The sequence below is a fragment of the Lepidochelys kempii genome, chromosome 5, assembly GCF_965140265.1.
Source record: "Lepidochelys kempii isolate rLepKem1 chromosome 5, rLepKem1.hap2, whole genome shotgun sequence".
NCBI classification, from domain to species: Eukaryota; Metazoa; Chordata; order Testudines; family Cheloniidae; genus Lepidochelys; species Lepidochelys kempii.
The window spans coordinates 15813640-15833013 of record NC_133260.1 but is presented as its reverse complement, the minus strand read 5'-3'; the positions used below and the strand labels follow the sequence as shown (position 1 = coordinate 15833013).

General features: G+C 42.4%; 1 protein-coding gene across 4 annotated transcripts in view; it reads left to right on the top strand.

Moving 5' to 3' along the window:
* The window catches only part of DYM (dymeclin), a 389955-nt gene that overhangs the window by 13252 nt on the left and 357329 nt on the right, over positions 1 to 19374 (top strand). For 3 of the 4 annotated variants that reach the window (XM_073343514.1, XM_073343512.1, XM_073343510.1), the window contains exon 2: positions 14154 to 14225. The exons of the other annotated variant lie outside the window; for it this stretch is intronic. The gene's annotated coding sequence lies outside the window, so the exon portion shown is untranslated. The remainder of the gene's footprint in view (positions 1 to 14153; positions 14226 to 19374) is intronic. 4 annotated transcript variants of the gene reach the window in all.

Genomic DNA, 19374 nt, shown 5'->3' with positions numbered 1-19374 from the left:
TTATTAGTCCCTTTCCACTGCATAGTAGGTCATACAGTCTATTAGTAAAGAAACATTGAATGCACACACAATATTGAGAGTAGTGAAAAGCATTATAAATGTTATGTAAAATACATATTAATTCCCTTTGAAAGCAAGCTCATAGGCAGAAAATCTGCCATTGTGCTTTATACAGACTTCCACTTTTGTCACTGTTATACACGTACACGGAGCAAAAAGGTATCACCACAAAAATTACACTCAGAGCCGTGGCGCTCACGTGTATCTCATTGCTCTCTCATTTAATTTTTGAGACATTTTCTTGAGTCTTTTTCCTCACTGTTAAACCTTAACTTGTTTTGTGTTTTTTTTATTTCATTAGTTTTTAGCAGTGAGGAAAAGGCCTATGTCTGCAAGTGTAGACACAAGAGATATTATACACACCTGAATTATTCTTCAGTGGTTGATAATGTCAGATCCTTCTCATTCTCAGTAGGCTGAAGTGCCTGTCTTCCCAGAGCGAGGGAGAGTGAGGCCCCCTCATGTTGTCATTGTCCCCCTTTTTAAATCTCCCCCCCCACTTGCTGGAAGGTTCTTTTGCCATGACCTGTGTCAAACAGTTCCCATTGTGTAGAGCTATCTCTGAGAGGTTTCTGTTGCACACAGTTCCTTATGCTTGTGTGCATTTCTTCAGTGAGCCACTCACATTGTCTGGCCTCATCCAACATAGCACATTTGAAATACAGAGATATGGTCAATGTTCCTATCTTCAGATACAAAAATGATACATGCATACAAATTGGATAAACACATTCAGTAGGTCATAACTTTATCAATGATCTTGCATAAAGTATATCTTAGCTATGTCATATCCATATCATAAGCATATTTTCATAAAGAATATGGAGTATAATGTCACACCCCACTTCTATGCTTGTTGCTCTGCAAATACTAAAGGATCATGCACCTTGGGATTGCAACGTTCCTGACAATAGTGGAGAGTCATCAGGCTCCATGCTTCTGTGTGAGATGGCAGGGAGTGAGGAGGGCCAGGCAGGTTTGTGGGTTTAGAAAAAAAAAAGGTGCAAACATTATATATATGTTTACTTATGGGATACATATAAAATTAGGGGATGGTTAACAATGCATTATGGGAAATTGATCCCATGAGTACAGTCGCCCCTGTGTGACCTGTTTGGGCCCCAGCATACAATGCCAAACCAAAGCTTCCCAAAATACAGTATGGTGGACTGTGATGAGTTGCACAGTGGGATATCTATTCATGGTGCACCTCACTCTGACTCTATGCAAGTACTTCTGGTGAGTACCCTCACACTGAGACAAGGAGTTCAGTAGGCATGCACACAAGTGACATAGTAACCGTAGTGAGCCTATGCTGCCGTAACTTGAGTTAACATACACTTGTAGTGTAGATATGACCTTAGGTATATGAAATGTTTGGGAGAGGTAATAGGAAAAGTATGAGGGTAGACTAAGATTCATGCACATGTTTGGGCTCCAGCTTTTGTGGAACTGGCCTTACTGCACCCTAAAGGCTCGGGAACAAAGAGGTGCATAAGAACAAAATATCATGTATTTATTAAAATGTCTTGACTTCAGGGTGTATAACTCATGTCTTCAGAATTCTTGTGGTTGTCAAAGTATCTTGGGGTTGTAGATGTGTATTCATTATATTTTGAAGGCCAAAAATATAAATGGGTTCAACAAAGAATTAGGTCAGTCCCTCAGGATAGGTGCATCAGCTATTAGTCAAGATAATCAGGGATGCAGCTCCAGGCTCTGTGGTCCCTAAACGGTTCTCTGACTGCCAGATGGGGGGAGTGGACAGTGGGATGGTTCACTCAGTGATTGCCTGTTCTGTTCATTCCCTTAGAAGCACCTGGCTCTGGCTGCTGTCAGAAGACAGGATACTGGACTATTCGTCTGACCCATTATGGCAGTTCTAATGTTCAGCAAAAGTTACAATAGATTTTTTCCTTTGAGAAAGCTGTTATAGGAGATAGTATACTGCCTTTATTGAATATTTGAGAATCCAGTTGTACACACAAGCAGTGGTATGCGGAAAAACACTAAGGGCTGGATTGATAGGCAAAATAACAGTTGCAAAATTCAATCACCATTGGTGGATTGAATGAAAAAAAATTTTTGAGACCAGTCCATAAATTCAGTCAGATGGGAACTCACATGACCCAACAGAATAAACTTCTGCTCTAAAAATAAGAAGAAAAAGTTAGAATTAAAAATTCCAAATTAGAAATCACAGTAAAAAATAGCAAGTGCAATACTAGAAACACAGATGTCATTGCTAAAACTACTAGCATAAACTTACTTATACATATTTACAAAGAGTATTTGCTGTTAAAATATAAATTAAATAGTGAAATGACATGCATCTGCACAATGACAAAGCTAAATGATGAAGTCCCGAGAGTCCCAGCAGCAGCAAAGACAAATGGGTGAATTGCTATGAGACTGTATGCAGTCAGATACACGTATTAGGGATTCTTTGTTTCTGAGGGGGGGTATATGTAAAATATTTCACTGAATTAAGTCAATTAAGTCACTGCAGCACCTCAGTAGGTTACATCAGACAAAGAGGAGCTGCGGTGACTAGGCTTTGGGATGCCTGTGCCTTTAAGAACCTAGCCCTGGAAAGCCCGTGCTGACAGGTACTGTCCTGTGGGAGGGTAAATAAAAAAGCCGCTCTGCCCCCTTTCCCCCCCATTTTTGCAAACACTGGTGTCTCAGTCCACTGGGGTAACTGTTACCCCCCCATACCCCTGCCTGTGCTGGGGTTTTGCTCTCTGGCACCCTCTGGCAGCGCCTCACCCCTGGGCTTAACCCTGGGTCCATCCCCCCGCAATTTTGCGCTTCAGGCCCTACCCTAACCCTGCCTCCAGCTGCTGACCCCCCCCCCCCGGTTAGTCACTTTTCGCCGCCTGCTCAGACCCTGGTCACCTTCCTCCGGTTTGTCTCCTTTGCCTCTTTTTAACCTTTTTAAAAAGCAGTCAGCAGAATCTTACGTCTAGAAAGGGCAGGGTGAAGGGCAGTGGCTTCAGCAGATGTTACTGAGCATGCTCAGTACACCATAAGTAGCACATTCCTACAGAAAGTAGTTTCCTACACTACACCTGCCCTCTCTGCAGAGCCTCCCCAGCTCACAGGGAGACACATTGGAAGTGGCCTCCCTTGGGCAGGTGTATCTCCACTGGGAAAGGGGCCGGGCAGGTATTTTAGGGGTGGTGACCTTTTTGAGAGGGGAGGAATTGTGACTTGGTAGGGTTTGGAGTTGGGGTGTGTGTGTGTGTGTGTGTGTGTGTGAGAGAGAGATATTTGTAGGAACATTGGAGTGTGTGTGCGTGCGTGCGTGAGAGAAGAGATTTGGAGGGATGTTCTATTTGGCAGGGTCCTAACTTGATAGGCCCAGAGCCCATTTAAACAAGGGGAATTCCAAAAAACATGCGTAAGATTTAAAAATGTGTTTGAAATGCAGAAAAATCCTTCATCATGAGCTGGTGATACAGTACTCTTAAAAAGTGTCTAAAAGACTAATCTATAGTGAAGGAATCTTCCTTTCCTCCTAGCAGATCTGCCAGAGTAAATGGGGATGACAAGGGAGGACTAACTAAATATTGTTGAAAGAAAAGGAGGACTAGTGGCTCCTTAGAGACTAACCAGTTTATTTGAGCATAAGCTTTCGTGAGCTACAGCTCACTTCATCGCTTGCATCCGATGAAGTGAGCTGTAGCTCACGAAAGCTCATGCTCAAATAAATTGCTTAGTCTCTAAGGTGCCACAAGTACTCCTTTTCTTTTTGCGAATACAGACTAACACGGCTGCTGCTCTGAAACCTAAATATTGTTGGATTTCAGTATAGTTCAATAACAAGTGTGTTTGCTATGCCTTGGTTGGTGCTGCCATCTGTACTTTGTTCCATTTACAATGTTCATTATTTTAGATAAACATACTAGTGAAAAGAGTAAGATGAGATTCAAAACAATTTATCATCGCAGTATCTGAGTGCCTTGCAATCTTTAATTTATCGTTGCAGGTAGTAGTAGTAGGCATCCTTCAGTCTTGAGAGACCATGGGTATGCATCCCTGAGAGGTAAAGAATTTACTCAGTTGGTTTTATGGCAGCCGCGAACGTGGCTGAAGGGACCCACTTGAGAGAGAGAGAATCTCTGCCGCATCTGTCACATTTAAAGGTGATGTTTCGAGGCTTTGGGCTCTGCCTTCTGCGAGGTCTTTTCTCCTCTGCTAAGCTGGACGGCTTCCTCTCATAACTTCGGAGTCCTCTGTTAAGCTCTTGTTTCCATAGGCTGCGGTCTTGAGTCTGATCTTCCCATTTGTCCACATCCATGTCCATTTCTTTGAGGTCTCACTTGCACACATCCTTGAAATACAATTTTGGGCGTCCTTTGGGTCTTTTTCCAGATGCCAATTTGCTGTAGAGGATGTCCTTTGGAATGCACCCATCATTCATTTGGCACACAAGCCCAAGCCAGTGAAGGCATCTCTGTTTGAGGAGTGTTTGCATGGTGGGTATTGCTGGCCCATTTGATCACCTCAGTGTTGGTGACTCTGTCCCTCCAGGAGATTCCAAAGATTAAACAAAAGCTATGCATATAAAAGCTGTTGAGCCTCTTTTCCTGATGAGAGTATAAGGTCCATGTCTCGCTCCCATACAAAAATGTGGTGATAACACATGCACGATAAACACAGATCTTTGTGCGTTCTGTCAGTTTGTTGTTTTCCCATACCCTCTTGTTCAGTCTAAACATTGTTGTGGCAGCTTTTCCAATGCGGATGTTGAGTTCTGTTTCAAGTGAAAGGTTGAGTGCGATAGTGGACCCCAGGTATGTCAACTCACAGGTAGAGAAGTGGTATTATTCCTATTTTATAGATGGGAAATAGAGTGACAGAGAGGCCCAGGGGCAGACAGAAAGTCTGTAGTAGATCAGGGAAATGAACTCTGGGTTCCTCGTTCCCAGATGAGCTCTGTAACAACTGGAAAAAGTGGTTCTCCTTTCTTCCTTTTTCTCTTTGCTTTTTCAAAGTGTCATAGGAGAGAATGCAGGAAATTTTGCCCAGATTTAGTGTGATGCACATAGGTGTTTCATACGCACACTGTAGTGTTCTGACTTAATGAAACCATCAGTAACGTATATTTTCACGGTACCCACTATTCTCATACTGTTGCACGTGTCCATTGGCTTGCTTTGCTGCTTTGGATTGCAAGTACAGGGTGTACTGCAGTAACTCCCAGCACTATCTCTGTGGAGAGTTCCCAGTATAGTGATAAAATGCTCAGACTTATCCTTGCTGTTCACTGAGTCTTCCTCCTTCTTTGAAAGGATTGGGCTTGCTATCCCCATATGTGTTGAAGATATATGTTGTAGCAGCTAAAGTTGCGAAGATAATGACTTTCAGTGCATGGTTAAATAGTCATGCTGTGGTCATCTCTGTCTAGGGAACCTTTTTGTTTGTATGCTTGTGAAGCCTGGGCCCTGTGCTGTTAGTATCTGTTGTTTGTAGCAGTTTACCATGAGAATAGTCACTAAGAAATTTCCCCAGTGTCGTCTTGTTGGAATCCTAAGGGATTCTCCTCAGTGCTCCAAGTTGCATCTATGATCTTTTTATATGCAGAGTCTAGAATGAGATCTTTAAGAGAGTTGTCTGTTTGTATATATTTTGTGTTATCAACGCCCTTACTAATTATGCCTCAGTTGCAATGGAGTGGTTCCAATTCTTGCTGTTTTTCTTTTTGCATTTAATAGAGCAGAGGACACTTACGGTGCTCAGGAAATAAATAAAATACTCAGCCTCTACAGTGAAACAAAACTGGTAATTGTCATTGACGTTTCCTAGTCACTTTCACTCTCTAGTTTCCTTACTGGAGAACAGGAGTTGGCAACCTATGGCAAGTGTGCCAAATACGGCACGCGAGCCGATTTTTAATGGCACGCTGCTGCCTGCCGGGTCCCAGCCACTGGCCCCGCTCAGCCCACTGCTGAACCCAGGCCGGGACCCCAGCAGGCAGCAATGTGCCATTAAAAATCCTGCCCGCTCTTCTCCGCTGCCCCCCCCCCCCGCACTCACGGGGGCAGGGTGATGAAGCTTGGTCCTGCCGGCTGCTACTGCCTGGCAGGCAAGCTCCCTCCTCCCCAGCCTCTTCCACCAGAGTGCTGCGTTCCTGCCCCTCCAGTTGATCGGTGGCAGGGAGGGAGAGGAGAAGTCCCTTGTGAGGGTGGGGGAGAAGGGGAACTGCAGAGCGCTCTCTGCTCCGGGGAGGAGGCAGAGAAGAGGTGGGGACAGGGCCTTGGGGAAGGGGGGTGGAATCAGGGCATATCCCCTCCAGCCCCCTGCCCAGAGCAGTTTCACAGCAGGGGGCTGGAAGCACCCCCACGACCCTACCCCACACCCTCAGCCCCGACCCCTGCACCCCCCACAACCCCAGCCCTGACTCTAGCACCCCTCACACATACCCAGTCCCCCCATTCCCTGACCCCTGCACCCCCCATGACCCCAGCCCTGACTCTTGCACCCTCCTCACACACCCCTAGCCCCCTGCCCTGACTCCTGCACCCCCCACATTCCCACCCCCACCCTAAGCACCAAACGGGAGCTCCTGCACACACCCCCACACACATTCCCACCTGCACCCCTCGCACCAAATGGGAGCTGCCCTGGTAAGCACTCCACACCCAAACCTCCTGCCCCAACCCTGAGCCCCCTCCCTCATTCTAGCTCCTGGCCAGACCCTACACCCCAACCCCCAGCCTGCTCCTTCACCCCCAGCCCTGTGCTCAGCTCAGTGCAGAGAGAGAGGAAGAGAATGGGATAGAACCAGGGAGAAGGTAGGAACCCACTCTATATGGGCAGGGCTGGGATCCCAGACTGGCAGCGGGCTGAGTGGGGCTGGCAGCCGGAACCCTGGCTGGAAGGAGCCGGCGGATGGAACCTTAGACCGTCAGTGGGCTGAGCGGCAGCAGGCTGAGCCGCTGAGCCCGCTGCCGGTCTGGGTTCCCGGCCACTGGCCCCACTCAGCCTGCTGCTGGTCTGGGGTTCTGGCTGCTGGCCCCTTGCCAGCTGAGGTCCCGGCCACAGGCCCTGCTCAGCCTGCTGCCGGCCTAAGTGAATGGAACCCTAGGCTGGCAGCGGGCTGAGCGGACCGGTGGCATAAGATCAGCATTTTAATTTAATTTTAAATTAAGCTTCTTAAACATTTTGAAAACCTTGTTTACTTTACATACGACAATAGTTTAGATAGACAGAGAGAGAGACCTTCTAAAAAAGGTTAAAATGTATTACTGGCACGTGAAACCTTAAATTAAAGTGAATAAATGAAGACTCGGCACACCCCTTCTGAAAGGTTGCCGACCCCTGCTCTAGCATGTTGTTCTTGGGTTCACAGTTAGGCTGGGAAATACTTATTTTAAAATATATTCTAATTAATCACAGTACGTTTTATATTAGGGTGTAAGTCAAGCACTGTCTTTTCATTATGCATCTCTCTAGTGCCTTGGGCCGTGAGGTACTGATTCTGCAATCTAAATTTTGTGCCTACAACTAGAAAAGAAGTTCTTGTGGCACCTTAGAGACTAACCAATTTATTTGAGCGTAAGCTTTCGTGAGCTACAGCTCACTTCCTCGGATGCTTATGCTCAAATAAATTGGTTAGTCTCTAAGGTGCCACTAGTACTCCTTTTCTTTTTGCAAATACAGACTAACACGGCTGCTACTGTGAAACGTGCCTACAACTAGTTTCTTTCACTGCATATAATATGGGGTAACATGCTAGTTCTAGGCAGTGGCAGTAATCGCTTTTGGTGTTTGTAGGAATAGATAGATTGCCCAGATCTAGGAAATATTTAATACATTTTAAAACCCTCACTGTGTGATTTAGGCCCTGAGGAACTCTTTTTAGAACCCTTCATCCCAACCTTTTAGTTGTTTGTGGAGAGCACAGGTCTAACCTTGTGTATGTTTAAACCTTTCCCATGATCACATGAGAGCTCAGTCCACTTGTCTCTCCCCCTATTCCCTCTGCAGTTCTGCTACTGGACATTTCTTGGTACTGGAGAAACTAACTGTCTGATCTCAATTTTTTCTTCTAGCTGGGGGGAGAAAAATGAGGAACAAACCTCCTTGGAAACTTTAGATTTAGTGCTGAGAGGCTTGACCCTGGATGTCTAAAATGTTTTACTACTTACTGTATTTGGTGCTCAGTGTATTGTGAGTTTCAGTGCAGCAGAAGTTTTCTTTAGCAAATATCAGTTTATATTAACTTAGAATTTTTTGACAGCTGTGCTCAATCTCAATATGTTTTTAATACTCTTAATGCTTTAATACTCTTATGACTAAGAGTTGGGCTTGCAAATTCATCTTTAGGCATCATAAAAATAAAATGGCAAGGCTTTTTATATAAAGCAGATACAATGACATATTTAAAATCTGAGAAATCCTATTTGGTGTCTGATGGTCTGTTATCCAAGAGGGTGAATAAAGCAGATCATCCTCATTTTTCAGAGCCTGAAAATGCTGTTCAAAATAGGAAACCTATTGTACCTTGCGGTAATTAAACTGATTGGCAAAGTTATTTTAATTTAGAGCAAGTGGTGGGAGCAGCTGACTCTGGTGGTAAGTGGTGGGAGCAGCTGACTCTGGTGGTATAGGTTGGGGGTAAAATACAAGACAGAAATCATAATGTGGAGTACAAGGTAACGTAGATGAATGTAAAAAAAAGCTAAACAAAGGTGGATTACTTTTGTTCTGTGCAGTATGCAGTTTTATACAGTGTACAGATTTCTAGCTATGTTTAAACTAGAGACACTTAGCTCTATTTTAGAGTCTGCATAACACTCACATGTGGCCAGATTACAGCAGCCAAAATAATTGCCTCTCTAACACTTGATCTATGCAAAAAGGTTATATCTGTATCAAACTTAATGAACGTCTAAGTATCTTTCCCATACCTACAAGGCACTGCAGATGCCCAGTTGAGATTTCCTTTGTGGAAATGTATTGTGACCAGTAGGCAAGTTCTTTGGGAGAGGAAAGTGGGCCATAAGGTTGAAATGAGTATACTTACAGCTTTTGTATCAAGGGAAGTCTCTTCTGGAAAGCGCCAGCTCTAACCTGGGTAAATCTGCCTGGATTGCAAAACAGTGCTTGGTTTGACATGATTTACATCATATGCAGCTGCCAGTTTTAACCATAATTTAAAGTGAATTGCTAAAGTTTTGAAATTTAATTTTTCTAGATACATATGTGTAGTAGGTAAAGAAAGAGATGGACAAAGTTGCCCTGGAATTTTCATACAGTAGTAACCAAACATTCTGATGTTAAGGAATGCTTCCAACAATAATAATTTTAATAGATTTTTTTTTGGTTAGGTAATCACTCGAAAAGAGAAAATTTGTCAAATTCATGCATTTAAAATGTCATCCCTATTATTGTGATAGCCCTCAAATTTTTATTTTCCAGTTACTGAGCAAAAATAAACAGTGAGGAGACATAGTACTATTATATGGGTGGGTACCATATTCCTAAACTGTAAAGTCAGTCCTCAGTTCAGGGGATGGAACACACAGATGTAAATTAGGGTTGTTAATTAATTGCAGTTAACTCACGTGATTAACTTAAAAAAATTAAGCGCGATTAAAAAAACTAATGGCACTGTTAAACAATAGAATACCAATTGTAATTTATTAAATATTTGTGGATGTTTTTCTACATTGTAAAATATATTGATTTGAGTTACAACATGGAATACAAAGTGTACAGTGCTCACTTTGTATTATTATTTTTGATTACAAATATTTGCACTGTAAAAATGATAAACAAAAGAAATAGTATTTTTCAATTCATCTCATATAAGTACTGTAGTGCAATCTCTTTGTCGTGAAAGTGCAACTTACAAATGTAGATTTTTTGTTACATAACTGCACTCAAAAACAAAACAATGTGAAACTTCAGAGTCTAGAAGTCCACTCAGTCCTACTTCTTGTTCAGCCAATCGCTCAGAAAAACAAGTTTGTTTACATTTACGGGAGGTAATGCTGCCTGCTTATTATTTAAAATGTCACCTGAAAGTGAGAACAGGTGTTCGCATGGCACTTTTGCAGCTGACATTGCAAGGTATTTACTTGCCAGGTATGCTAAACATTTGTATGCCCCTTCATGATGTGGCCATCATTCCAGAGTACATGCTTACATACTGTTGATGCTCGTTACAAAAAAAAGTGTTAATTAAATTTGTGACTGAACTCCTTGGTGGAGAATTGCATGTCTCCTGCTGTTTTACCCGTATTCTGCCATATATTTCATGTTATAGCAGTCTCAGATGATCACCCAGCACATGTTAATATTAAGAACACTTTCACTGCAGATTTGAAAAAACGCAAAGAAAGTACCAATGTGAGATTTTTAAGAGTAGCTGCAGCACTCGACCCAAGGTTTAAGAATCTGAAGTGCCTTCCAAAATCTGAGAGGGAGGAGGTGTAGAACATGCTTTCAGAAGAGTTAAAAGAACAACACTACAATACAGAAAGTTCAGAACCTGAACCACCAAAAAAAAAAATCAACTTTCTGCTAGTGGCATCTGACTTAGATAACGACAATGAATGTGCGTCGGTTTGCACTGCTTTGGATCATTATTGAGCAGACCCACTGCCCCCTTCCCTCCAGGGGCCACAGAGACGGTTCCCAGCCAAGGGGAGCTGCTGGGAGCTGCTGCCTCACCCCTCCCTCCTCCCAGGGGCTGCAGAGACATGCCAACAGTCAGCCACTTCTGGGAGCGGCGTGGGACCACAGCAGGCAGGCAGGGAGCCTGCCTGCGCCCCGCTGCGCTGCTGGCCACGGAGATCGCAGTTGACTGACAGAGGCTCCAGGATCGACCAGTCGATTGTGATCGATGGGTTGGTGACCACTGGTTTAGAGCAAGGAAGTTTTCAGCTCATCAGGGTATTGTAGTGAAAGGGGCTGCTTGTTCAAAGGGCTAATGGACCATGGGAATGTTCTGTGCTGCCAAAGCATTAGTTGAACTGTTGCACAGGTAAAATGGGCAAAGGCCCTGGAGGCCTACTGAATTAATCGGAACAGAAACTGAACTGTGGACAAGACAATCATGACCATTGCAAGAGTGGAAAAAAATAAAAAAATCAGATTTTTTTTTATAAAAGGCTTTTTCCTAGCCTATCTAAAGATAGTTTTAATTAAGATACATTATACAGATGCTCCCCGACTTATACAATCATTCCGTTCTGGAACGCCTTATGTAACTTGAGTTTTGCGTAAGTCGGAAACGTATACCCGACCATTATGCCAAACCTCCCTCCCCCAAAAAACTCCTATTTCTACCTTACGGAGCTTTTTCCGTAAGTGCGGATTTGCATAAATCGGGCCTTGCGTAACCTGGGGAGCGTCTGTAGTTCAAAGATATCTCATCATGGAATAGGGATTATAAATTCTAATTCTATAGTATGAGACAATATATTCATGTAATGTTAAAGAAAAGTTTTGTAAATGAGTTCCAATAGTTCATGGATTAGGGACCTAATGATATGGGGTTCCAGGGGCTTCTGTATAGATTATTTAGGTTAATCTTTCTATCTACCCAATGGGACTAAGTGCTCAGTCTAGAAGATACCATCAGAGATGCTTAGTTTTGCAGTTCTCAAACTGTGGATTTGTGTCTCCAGAGATAACATGCTTGTTAACAGCAAAAAAGTTTTTAAATAAATATCTAGAGGTGAGAAATAACAGACCTCAACCCTATTGTCCCTCTGCAAATTTGTGTACAGAGTCAATCCCTTACCTCTCTCTCTACAAGTGCAAAGTTTCAAAAAGTTCAATGAATAGAAGATTGTTGGGGACACAATAGATCTGGACAAGGAGAAGTCTGGAGATAGACGTGAGAAGGGAGGGACAGACAGTAGAAACAGAAGTGAAACTGTTTGAGCAAAATATTCCAAAAGTCTTGAGGTCTTTCTGAGAGTAGCCATCATTGATTTGAGATCTCCTATACCATTTTCTCACTAGAAGGGAAAACCTATAATGGCAGCAGGCCGTAAAAGAGACCCAGTTTGGGTCTCATCTATCTCTGAGTTGTGAAGAATATGTATTAAGGTTGTAACAACCAACAAGAATGCACTTTTATGTAGAAATCCATGATTAAATTGAGTCTTCCTGGCTAGTGATTTAAATCAAATCCACCCTGACAGTTGCACAGAAGGCAACCCCTAACTACACTGCTTGAAGCATTTCACCACCTCTCCTGCTACTGCTGGATAAGTGCATGAAGTTGGTTTGTAATGATTGTCTAGCACAAGTTAACAGCATCTACTAAGGGAAGAGAGTTGTCACTGAGATTCCTGCATCCTTCTTCCTTGCTAATGGTGCCAAAAAGCCCCCCGCCCTCTGTCAAAGAAAAACCAAAACCAAACTAAGCCTACCTGCCAGAGTGGAGAACTGCACAAGTTCAGTGTGTCAGACAAGTCCACAGACAACACTCATCAGGGGAACCATGATATTCACAGCTTTGTTGGAAGAGCAGTGGCACCAAGGACACTTGGCCGGGGGTGGGGGGAGGTGTCGTTTAGCTCTGATGAGCTGCCATAGACCTTGGATTGTGACTTCTAGTTATTTTTGTGGCAAATTCTTTTCCCAGTTTGCTGCACGTGGGAGTGAGCAGAAAGCAAATAGTGTAGCTTACATAGTTTGAGATAAGCTGAAGCTCTGAATTGTACAACTTTACAGTGGAAAGTAGTGTTCTTGTTAAAGCTTTACAGGGCCAAGGTCCCTTTCTATTTCAAACTTCTCCCTACTTTATTTGTCTTTAATGCCTGTGGAGCTCAGAGAACTGTTAGGTTGTGTAGTGCACAGGTCACTTGACGGTTCACTTCACTCTTAAAGGAGCCATGCTGTAAAATTGTTCAGCATAAATGATACTGGTATTCCTTGCATAGAAGTGAGTTTAAAAATTAGAGTAAGCCATTGCAGAGACTTCACGTCCAGATTTTGGAAGTGTTAGAACTGGAAGAAAAACAGCAACTAAAACTTGTGGATAATGAAAAAAGTCACACCATGCCCAAAAGTGGGTTAGATGTGGTGAAGAGTTTACAATCTAACTTTAAAATATGGTGAGATGGGGTGTGTAGAAAGGGGCTGGGTTAAGGAAGGACAGAGGTTACAGCGATACAGTCATGCAGTCAGTCAGTTAAGGCATTCATCCGTCTTGGTTCATTTAGACCTTTTTGTTAATAATAATAATAATTGTCTTCTTGTGAGAATAGTAGGAATGGTGAATCTTGAGAGTTTTTACTTGATGGATCACAATGAGGGGCATTCCATAAGTGGGGGGTGGTATGAATAAAGCATTGTTATGGTGAGAAGCAGACAAATGGAGCGTAGAAGCTGGCCTTGTTGGTGGAGTAGAAGATTCAAGGATCTGTAAGATGTGATGAGACTCGATTGGATCTCTAGGCAGGGACAGTTATACAGAAGCTTGAAGGCAAAGGCAAGAAGTTAAAACTTTTTGCAATAGACTGGGGAGAGCCAGTGAACTATAAACTTAGGCCCTGATTCTGCAAGCACTTACACATGTAACTGTGCACCTGAGTAGTTAAATGAAGCCGGTCAATTGGACTATTCTGTGAGCCTACTCTTGTTAGGTGTTTGGGATAAGGGCCATGTTTGTGTAGTACCTAACACAAGGGATCTTGATCAAGGCATCTGGGTGCTATTGAAGTACGAATAATCACAAGGCATTCAGAGTGAGATGATATGGTCATACTGGATGAGTATGATAATGTGAAAGAAAATATGAATGTCTGAACAGAGACTTTTAAATGCTCTTCTGGGCCTTCAGCAGCCTGGGGAATTCTTTGTATTGCAACCTGCCACTAACTTGATGGCAAGGTTTGCATTAGGATTATACGATCATAAAATAGAATGCACTAGTGAATATAGAATGGTTATTCATTAACTGCATAATGTTTCCAGATGAAATGTGCTCTATAAAGTATAATTCTCAAAGTACCAATATGCTCACTTAGTGAATCAATACTTTGACGTCTTAGTATAACTACTTGATTAATGCTGAATACACAGTATTATATAGATATCTTTTATTTTCTCATTTTTTGTAGTGCTCTAATCTACCTTGTTTAAAGGAAAAGAGCATCCGTTTGGCTCATTCTGGCAATCTTCGAGTTCCAAAGGTAAGAAGCACTTCTTATTACGTAGAAACAGAAGTAAATCAACATTTCAGCATTTTAACTAAAGCTAGCACTTATTAATTTACTATGTTTGGCAGCCACTTCAAATGTGAAAAGTTAGTCTCTTATTAATAACAGTATTGCCCAGAGGCTCCAATCAGGAATGTGGAACTGTTGTTGTAGGTGATGTACAAACACGCAATACTATCTCTGCCCTTACCCTTCTTCCATCACTTCAGTTGTAAGAGATACAGTCAAAAATATACAATTTACATGCAATCTTTACATACATACCTGAACTTTTCCACCTAATGTATAATAATCAGCTGTTTCTCAGTCTTGCCATCATTAGTTGACTGAATTCTTGTAAGTCTCTGAGTAGAAGTGCAAGCCTAGTGTGAGAGTGCTTTGTGAGAGTCAGTATTGCATTAGATTGAATGTTAGTTTATAATCAGTATATGTTTAATATGCTAATACAATTGTGTCAAAACACATGGCTTGGAGGCTAGATACAGCCTTCATGTTGGAGTTATACAGCCTACATTTGAGCCTAGACTCAAATTCAGATTGGTATTGGTGTGACCGCTATGGGTACACGGTGTCCAGTACTGGTGTCCACAGTTCAAGAAGGATCTTAATAGACTAGAGAGGGTTAACAGAAGGGCAACGGGAATGACTGAAGGATTGGAAAACATGCCTTCTAGTGATGGACCCAAGGATAGCAATCTGTTTAGTTTAACAAAGGGAAGATTAAGAGGTGACTTAATCATTTAAGTACCTACATGGGGAGCAGAAATTTGACAATAGGCTGGCTCTTCAATGTATCCACCAAAAGTATAACAAGATCCAATAGCTAGAAGCTGAAGCTAGACAAATTCACACTGGAAATAAGGTGACAATGTTGTATGTGTATGTATTTATAGATAAGTATTATATAATCTTCTTACTATATGTTCCATTCTATCTATCTGATGAAGTGGGCTGTAGCCTACGAAAGCTTATGCTCTAATAAATTTGTTAGTCTCTAAGGTGCCACAAGTACTCTTGTTCTTTTTGCGGATACTAACATGGCCGCTACTCTGAAACTTGTCACAGGGTTGTGGTGGATTCTCCATCACTGGCAATTTTAAAATCAAGACTGGATGGTTTTTGAAAAGATATGCTCTAGTTTTAAACAGGAATTAATTCAGGGAAGTCATATGGCCTGTGTTATTCAAGAGGGCAAATTAGATGACCACAGTGGTCCCTTCTACCTTTAGAATCTATTAATTTGTAATTATTACAACGTTTTCATTAATACCGTCACCCCCTTGTAGACTTCATAGTTGTGAATGGACATTTAGTTTGTGTTTTTAAAGTTTTATGGATGCAGTGCTGTCTGCCTGAATCTGCAGACAACCTGAAACAGTCGCTCTGAGAAGGGAAACTGCTTTACCTGAGCTAGATTTATTAGGGTATCAAAGGGACCACATCAACTTGGAAATCACAATTCCATGCGAAAGTTAGTTCTTACGACAAGTAATCTCTAAAATTACATGGAGAAAATGTTTTTCTCCATTTATTTTTAGTTTCCTTGCTTTGTGCTTAGTCAGTTTCATTGGTTTGTTGATGGCCAGCTGGATTGCTCTAAAGCAGTGGTTCCCAAACTGGCCCTCCCCCCTCCCCTGCCCAGGACATACATATAAGTACATATCCTACCCCTAGGAGTGTGTGGAGGAATGTTTGGGAGGGCCTGGGCAAAACCCCGGGGGGGGGCAGGAAAGGAGCGCCCCTCAGCTCTGCTTTGTGCCAAGCCGCAGCTCTTTTCCACCTGCCGCTCAGCTCTGCCATCATGCCCTCTCTGCTCCCCGGCCAGCTCCACCTCTGTCCCCAGCTCTTACCCCATCCCCAGCTCCACCCCCACCTCTGCCTTGAACCCATGCTCCTCTGCTGAGGAAGCCTTGGCTGTATAGTAATGGAGCGAGGGTGCAGACAGACTCCATTACTGGTAAGGGGAGGCACAACAGGAAAGGTTTGGGCACTACTGCTCTAAGACATTGCTGCTGTGGCAAAGCTTACATGCATTCTCTGCCTCTGCTCTGCAAGAGGGTGTTTACCGGTAATAACAGCAAAGCTGAAGAGGTGAGAAGAAGGTGGCGGAGAAAGAATGGGCCTGGGCATGTTTGGTGATGGTTGTGGCCGCAGGCCTGACCAAAAGACCCATATAAATTCAGTGAAGGAGCAGAAAAATCCTTTCCTTTCCTTTTTTTTTTTTAAAGAAGGAAATAAACACATGCTATTTGAGAGAAAATTTAGCTCCTGGATTCCAGTACGCAGACTGTTGAAGCAGGGCAGATTTTTGTATACAAAACTCTGGAAAGATCTTGCATGTATTGCTCCACTATGTTTATAATTTATGGGAAGAAAAATTATTTTCCTTTGCATTTATATGGATCTCAAATATTCAAAGTTGTAATAAGTAATGATAAAAAAATATGGAAGGGATTTAAAACCTCATGCTAAAGGCTTAAGCAAATCTTTAACTATTAGAGATCAGGATGGGACCTGATCTTCTTACTGGTCTGCCTACTGTGGGGTTTTTACACCTTCCTCTGAGGCATCTGGTTCTGACCACGTTGGGAGACAGTATATTGAACTCGCTGTGGCCTTGGGTTTGGTCCAGTGTGACACTTCCTGTGTGGGATAGGTTAGCTGGTTGGAGGCCAGCATTAAACAAACAATACCAGAAGCTAAAAGCATAAAGCAAGAAATTTGTGTTTGTATTTCTTTATCCCAACATTGGTAATAATAATTTCCTTATTAATTTAAATGTCATGTTAATTACATTGTTTTTGCTTTTATATTTTTTCTTGAAAAAATAATAAAATTAAACAGTTGTAATTTTATGAAGAAACTGACATTCCCTTTTTACTTCTGCAAGGACTTGTGCATTTATTTCATGTATTTGGGGAAGCCTTATATAATATTCCATCAGTTATTTACGTGTGTGGTGGGCAGCATCTCTCTTTGCGTGAAAGCACTGCTGTAGTATCTTTGCAAATGAAAGAAATTGGTGTTTCTGTTTTATCTTTTATTTTGTACTGATTTTAAAACTAGTATTACTCTAGCAGTGAAATGTCTCTCAGTAACAGGTATGGCGATAGTTTAGAGAAGTTCATGGACAAGTGACACTGTCACACTCACACTCTCTCTCTCTCTAAAAATCCCACTACGGTTAAGTGAAATCATTCAAGATGCTGATCAGCTCCTAATATCACTTATGCATGTAAACCCTTATCCTGTTGCCACCCAACCAGCATGCAGGATTCCACAGTAGCACCTCTTAACCCAGAGGATGACAAACCAGTTTGCAAACTTAAACAGTTATACATTTTGTACATTTTGTACACCCCTGAAGTGCACCCACTTCTGAAATGAAACATAGCCAGTATTTAACAGTGCACTGGTTTAGGGCAGGACATGAAGAATTTCAGATCTACCTGAAACTTCATGGGGAGTGTATGTAGGCAGAAAATAATTATCCAAGTTAGAATTCAGTCAAGGCACTGCGGGTTGACATGCATACTCTTATTAAGGATCCATGAGATCCATAAGACCTTGATTTTCATCTCATCTGAAAGATGGCACTTCCAGTAGTACAGAGCACCATGAACGTATGCAGGGCATTGGTTCAATGTGAAGTCAGAGGAGAGAGTGCCACTTACTGATTGCCAGTGTCTCTTTCTGCATCACCTATCCACAGGTGTTCCTTGAAAGTCTCTTGCCCAAGTATGGACACAGCCTTATATAGCTCAGTTTGTGGGATCTTATGAGATTTCAGTGGAAGGGTGCTATGTCTATAGGGGTGGGGCATTTTGTTAAGTGCTTATGCAGCTTGGATGGTCTGGAGTCCAGGTTAGTTTTATTAGGTCTTCATATATTTCCTTTTTAATCCAAATACCTTCTTCTAAGCTTCAGTTGCCCTTGGCTAGTTTCTTACTTCTCTAGTGGATTAATTAGTTAACGTTTGTAAAAATGGGAAAGCATAATTGACAGTCTGGAAGAATACACAGAACAGGTACAGCACAGCCAAGGATAATGTGATTATTTCCCCATATAACCTACTGTGTGCTGCTAACTAGTTCTGCAAGTATCACCTCTGAAAATGAGTTAATTCTTCATGAACATTTGGTCTTAGACCTTTCCACTAACCACTGGATTGGGACTAACCAACTCATTTCACATAGGTCAGCGAATAGCTATGAGACACTAATGACATTAGGAGGCTTGTCGCCTGATCTAAATTTAAAGTATTCGCCTAGAAGTGATAATATCTATGTGACGTTGTTGTGGTTTTGAACATAGAGAAGGGGAAAATCATCAGTGGTTCACAGGAATTTAGTTGCTTGATTCCCATTCTTGCCAATGGCAGTCACATACCCAAGGGTTTGTCTACATTGCATGCTGCTTTCGGCGATGCGTTGTGTGTATATATATATATATATATCTCCTCTAGCACAGGTATAAATAGCAGTGTAGACTGTGAGGTATTGCTTAGGTTGGTAAAGACACCCCAGAAGGGCGTGGGTATGTACTTGAGTATATATCCTACACAGCTCTCTACTTGCCCAAGCTGTGCCTCCCCGTCGACATTGCTATTTTTAGCAATGTAGTGTCCAGCTGCCTCTCTGCTGCCTCCCTGTAGCTGGAGCAGGAAAAGATTCTGGCAGTGGGGGCAGTGCTGCTGAAGCCATCCTCTGCCACCTCCCCTGTGCTAGAGACTTTCACTGACATGGGTAGCTACACAGTGCAATGTGAACACAGATTGCTTTTCATTGCTGCACTATACGCTATACATCTCTGCCAGTAGTGTGCAGTGTAGATGTACTCTGAGTATCTGTGCACGACTTTGAAAATGCTAAATTTTTGAATAGTGGTCTCGCTAATGTGCCTGCTTAAATTGTAAGTTTCCTGCTACTTTCCCTTTTGCTTACAGCTGTTGTGTCAATGTGTTCTTTCTCTGACCACAGCTAATGAAGAATTCAGTGGAGAAGGCCTGGAATGTACGCCAATCAATTTTTTTTAATTTGGATATTAACTATATCTTACTGTCCTAAACTGTTGAAAGTAAACTATTCTAGCCTGCTCCTGTGCTCTTCAGTTTTGTGTCTTT